This window comes from Trichosurus vulpecula, chromosome 2, assembly GCF_011100635.1.
Source record: "Trichosurus vulpecula isolate mTriVul1 chromosome 2, mTriVul1.pri, whole genome shotgun sequence".
Lineage (NCBI taxonomy): Eukaryota > Metazoa > Chordata > Mammalia > Diprotodontia > Phalangeridae > Trichosurus > Trichosurus vulpecula.
This window is the reverse complement of record NC_050574.1, coordinates 393,817,803-393,823,802: the sequence shown is the minus strand read 5'-3', so window position 1 is coordinate 393,823,802 and position 6,000 is coordinate 393,817,803.

Genomic DNA, 6,000 nt, shown 5'->3' with positions numbered 1-6,000 from the left:
GATTAGAGAAACACAAATTAAAACAACTCTGAGGTATCACCTCATACGTATCGGATTGGCTAGTAAGACAAAAAGGGAAAATATTGGATATTGGGGAGATGTGGGAAAACTGGGACACTAATGCATTATTGGTGGAGTTGTGAATTGCTCTAACCATTCTGGAAAGCAATTTGGAGCTATGGCAAATGGATATAAAACTGTGTATACCCTTTGATCCAGCAATACCACTGCTAGGTCCATATCCCAGAGATATTCTCTCCACCCTTTCCCCCACTGCCAAAAAAGGAAAAAGACCTATTTGCACAAAAATATTTATAGCAGCTCTTTTTGTGGTTTTTAAGAATTGGAAACCAAAGGGATGCCCATCAATTGGGGAATGGCTAAGCAAGCTGTGGTATATAATTGTAATGGAATATTATTGTGCTATAAGAAATGACAAACAGGATGATTTCAGAAAAGCCTGGAAAGACTTCCATGAACTGATGTATAGTGAAATGAACAGAACCAGGAGAATGTTGTACATAGTAACAGCAATATTGTTTGATGAATACTTGTGAATAACAGCTATTTTCAGCAATACAATGATCCAAGACAATCCCAAAGGAATAATAATGAAGCATACAATCTGCCTCCAGAGAAAGAACTGATAGTGATTGAATACAAACTGAAGCATGCTATTTTTTTTCCTCTTTCTTTCACTTTTTTTCTTTTATTCAAATCTCTTTGTATGAAATGACTAATGTGGGAATGTTTTACATAATTGCTAATATATAATCTATATCCGATTGCTTACTGTCTCAGGGAGGAGCAAGAGGAGGCAGGGATAGAATCTGGAACTTAAAACTACAAATAAAAATGTTAAAAAATTGAAAAAAACCCCATGTTTTATAGAAGAGAAGGAAAAAAAATACAGTCAAGTGAGATTTAGCCAAATCAGACTATACTAAGCTAGCATCTCCATGGGGTCACCCTGGTATGCTGACATGCTAACATTCTTCCATCAGGAAATTATTAATAAGACTACAGACTAAATCATAAGGATTACTTTAAGAACTCCATTATATATAAAGAGAAAATTTCACTTCACTGTCCTCATAAGTCTCACTATGTAATGGAAACCAACAAGTGAGGGGATTGGGAAAGATCTTGTGCAGACAAAGGCACTTGAGTTGAGCCTTTTAGGAAGCTAGGGATTCTAACAGACTGTGGCGAGAAAAAAGAGAATCCCAAGTAAGGAGATCAGCTTTGAGCAAGGGCAGGAAACAATATGTCCTCTATGGAGGATGTTAGGTAGGCCCATTTGACTTAAACATTGAATGTGTGCTGAGAAGTGATATGATGTCACTCTGGAAGGATACCTTGAAGCTAGGTTATGAGAATCTTTTTTTTTTAATTTTGTGAGGCAGTTGAGGTTAAGTGACTTTCCCAGGGTCACACAGCTAGTGTGTCAAGTGTCTGAGGTCACATTTGAACTCAGGTCCTCCTGACTCCAAGGCTGGTGCTTTATCCACTGTGCCACCTAGCTGCTCCAACTTATGAAAATCTTGAAAGGCCACATAGAGGAGTTTATTATTTTTTTTATCAGAGGCAATAGTTACTAACCCCTAAAGTTTCCCAAACAAGGTCTTGATGTGAGACTTTTATCTATTGTTCATGGCATCCTAAGGATTCTATGATTTTTAATGTTTTTGATCACATGGCACTTTGCATATGGACATCGAGGTGGTGCCGTGGATGGAGTGCTAGGCCTGGCATCAGGAAGACCTGAGTTCAGATCTATCCTCAGACATTTACTAGCTGTGTGACCTTGGGCAAGACATGTGACCTCAGTTTGCCTCAGTTTCCTTCTCTGTAAAATGGGGATAATAATAGTGATTACCTCCCAGGGTTATTGTGAGATTCAGTTAAGATAATATTTGTAAAGTACTTAGCACAGTGCCTAGCACATAGTAGGTGCTATAAAAATGTAGCTATTATTGTTGTTGTTATTATTATTATTACAACAAAGCACTTAGCACAGTGCCTAGCACATAGTAGGTGCTATAAAAATGTAGCTATTATTGTTGTTGTTATTATTATTATTACACAGATAGATTAAAAGCTGCTCACCACAGCCATGTGCCGGTTGCATTGTCTGGCACGAAGAAAACCCATTCCTAAATGTATTTTTCTTTTTTGCAACCACTAGAGGTCACAACAGGTTTAGGCTTATCATCTTATAAGGTCAATTTTATGAGGTCCAGTTTCATAATAATTCTGTTCTTGGAAGTTTACTCAGGAAACATATGAATGACTCATGATTACATCATTATGCCATGAACAAAGGGTCACGAGGAAATACACAAGTCAGGGTGATCCAGGGGGGTTAAGAAGAAGTAAGATTAGAGCAGTCAGATGTAGTCTTTAATGGAATAAAAGGAGCTAGGTCAGTAACATCCAGTTGATGAGGCAGGGGCCGGGAACGAGGTCTGCCATTTTCTCGTATCTGTTTTTTTCATTAATGTTTCTGGCCATCTGAGTAAGTGCCTTTGGTAAAACAAACAAACAAACAAATAAATGTGGCTTTAGTTTTCACCACTTGGAATCTTTGTTGGAAACTTGGGTTTTGGGAGAACTGCAGACCCACTGATGGGACATGTGTGACTGGGGGGAGGGAACTCCATCACCTTTCAATTCTTTTGAGGGCTTTCTAGTCCAATCCTAGGTGAAACTCTGTCCTCCAGTCTTTATCTACTTGTCAGTGTTCTCTCTTCTTAAGCTTTGAAGAAATACAGTTCCTAGGATCTTTAGCAATTTAGGCTCTCCCTGGAAAGAAACCAGTCCAAACCTTGCCAAAAGGATTATCGTGCTTTGTTTTAAAACACATAGAGCATATACTCCAATAAGATGGAAAAATATTTCCATCCTCGAAGGGAATAAAATTGATTCATACTTTGAAATAAAAGTTTTACTTTGTTTTCTATACTAAATTAATCCAAACTTTAAACTGCAACAAAAACCAAATAAGTAGAAAGCTTATCCTTCTCAACTTTTTTTTTTGCACCACCCCCCCTCCACCCGCGCAGCACTACCCCCAGAAGATTGCTAGTAGTAAGGAGTTTCAAGAAATTATCATCACCATTTCCTTAAGAGCATCTGAGCCTCAAGAAAAGAAGTATACAGCCTGTCTGTTTAGAGATAGGCAACTATAGCAGAGATCAAGAAAAAGTCTGGGCTATGATCTGAGAAAGATAAAAAAAGAGTATCAGTTGTCACAAACTTTTTGTTTCTGTGCCTACCAACTTTACTTTTGCAAAGTCTAGTAGTGGAGATCTCAGGCTGTTCCAATCACTGGACTGCTTAAGACTCTCCTTATTTTATTATAATGAAGTACAACATAGGAGAAGACTGAAAAAAATAGTCATGGACATTTATTTACTAAGATGCTGTTTATGATTTCAATCTAAAGACAGTGTAGGGTTTTTTTTTAAGTTACATGCCAGGAAGATTGGCATAACAGCAAGTATCACACTATGTAATAACACAGTATAATAATATAATACAGCATAACAATACCAAATGGGGTAGTAGTGTTATAGATTTACAGCTTGGAAGGGACTTTTGAGCTTGAGCTCCAACACAACACCTCATTTTACAGATGAGAAAATAGAGGCTTAGAGAGGTTAAATATTAGCATGCCCAAGATCGTACCAATAAATTGCTGAGCTGGATTCCTTTCCTTTTTTCCTGCCTGCTTGCAGTATTTTTCCCCCCTTTAACCAGCAGGCTCTCGATTTTGGCCATAGTGTTCCTGGAAGTTTTCATTTGGGTATTTATTTTAGGAGGTGACTGGAGGATTCTTCCTATTTTTGCTTTGCCTCCTGGTTCTAAGAGATCTGGGTAGTTTTCTTTTAAGATTTCTTGAAATGTGATGAGTAGGCTTTTTTTCTTTGTCATCCAGGAAGTCCAGGGGTTCTTAATTTGTTTTTTTCTGTTTTCTAGGTCAGTTATTTTTGCTGTGATATATCTTAACATTTTCTTCTATTTTTCAGTCTTTTGAATTTTCTTTTATATTTCTTCTTGTGTCTCATGGGCCACTAGCTTGTACTTGGTCCATTGTTAGGGAGTTTGTGGAATGGGCGAGGTTTCGTACCTCTTATTCCTACCCTTCCGTGTCCTCATCTGTGTAATGCCTACCTTACATGGTTGCAAGAAAATCAAATGAGATTTCAGTTACTATTATATCATTTACTCGTGTAAATGGGGCAGATTTGCCTATGATGGGGAGTATCTTTGGAGGATGCATACATATTTGCTCTTTGTTTCAGTTGGGAAATCACATTCTGACCATCTCATTGACTAAGGAGCCAGAAGAACCAATGATTCAGCAATTGTTGAGGCCAAACTGAGTGCCAACCCCTGAGTCTTCCGATTCTCCAGCTTAAAAATGTTTTTGTCCTCACACAGTACAAGCCCTTCTCTGTGTCCCTCATCATGCATGGTCAGAAACTGGCTCCCCAAAATCCTCCGTGGTAGATTGAAACCAAGCAGAGAATATTCATTCATCCTCTAAGGACTGACCCTCCATTGGCCAGCCTACTCCCATTATACTTATTTTCAACAAACTTTTCTCTTAAAACCTTAGAGAGATATAGATTTTTCTTAGAAAACTAATTCATGACATTCTTAGATTTACTTCTTCATTTCTCTATATCTGCCTTTCTTCTTTGCCCCCATTTTAATTGTAGGAAAAACAACCTCCCTTTTCTTTGTCAGTTCAATGAAACTGAAGGATTTTTTTTTACTTCACCTTTGCTTTAACAGAAAGGATGGGAAATGTCATTGCAAAAAATGAGTTTTCATATAAGCTCGAAGGATAAGAACGGATAAAAGAGTATTTCCATCCTTTATTGTACCTAGCATTCATTTATTATATCTGACAGAATGGGATGAATCCACTACTACTTGCCTCTTTCAGCAGTCGGGTGCTGGTGATGGACAGTCTGTCAGGACACTCGAATTTTTATCCTGGCTCTGTCTTTAACCTAGATGACCTTAGGCAAGTCATTTCCCCTTTCTTGGCTTCAGTTTTCTTAACTTTAAATGAGAAGATAGGGACAGATGATCTGTCTCCAAGGTCTTTTTCTAGTTCTAACAATCTATGAACCTCTCTAGGCGATTTGGGAGAGGCTTCCCACTAGGGTGCAGTATGAGCTTATTGTTCTCGATCTCGGAGAAGCTTTGAGACCCAAGGAGGGAGAGTTGAGGGAGAACAGGAGAGAAAAGAGACCCAGCAGAATGTTTGAAGTTATTATATTTTCCATTTTGTTACTTTCGTGAAAATCTTGGTTTACTGTGATTCTTGAATATTCTGTGGATGCCAAAAATTTATGACCTCACCTTTTCTCCCCTCTATCTGTATACCACAGCTGCTCGTGCTAGAAGTTATCAATAAAGGGATTTCGACACAACGATAAAACGTTTATACTCCCTTGCAACAGATTTTATGGGCAGAGCTTTTGTTTATACCTTTGTTCCAATTTATTCAAAAGCTTCTGTGTCCTCGATGGCCCTTGGGGACCTTTGTACTATGTACAAATGTGGTGAACAAATTAAATCCTGTGAATATAACGTGGCAGGAAAAGGAAGACCAATCCATAAACATTCCTTGTGATCTATGGTCCAGAAGGCTAACCAAAATTGTGCCAAATGTGGGCCAAATGTCCTAATATCCAATGTCTTCGTTTTCCGCCATGGAGGGCTCTTGGGTCAATTTTAGGATTACAGGATCATAGAGGTGATAGGAATTTTAGAAGCCATTGAGTTTAATCTCCTCAATTTTACTGAGTAAATGAGATTGAAATCATAAACAGTATACTAGTAAATAAATGTCCATGTCTATTTTTTCCAGTCTTCTACTAAATTTACTGAGGATACAAGCCCAGAGAGTCCAAGTGACACACTCAGAGAGATTGAGGCAGTGAGGAGGCAGAGTACATAGAATGCTAGTCTTGGAATTAA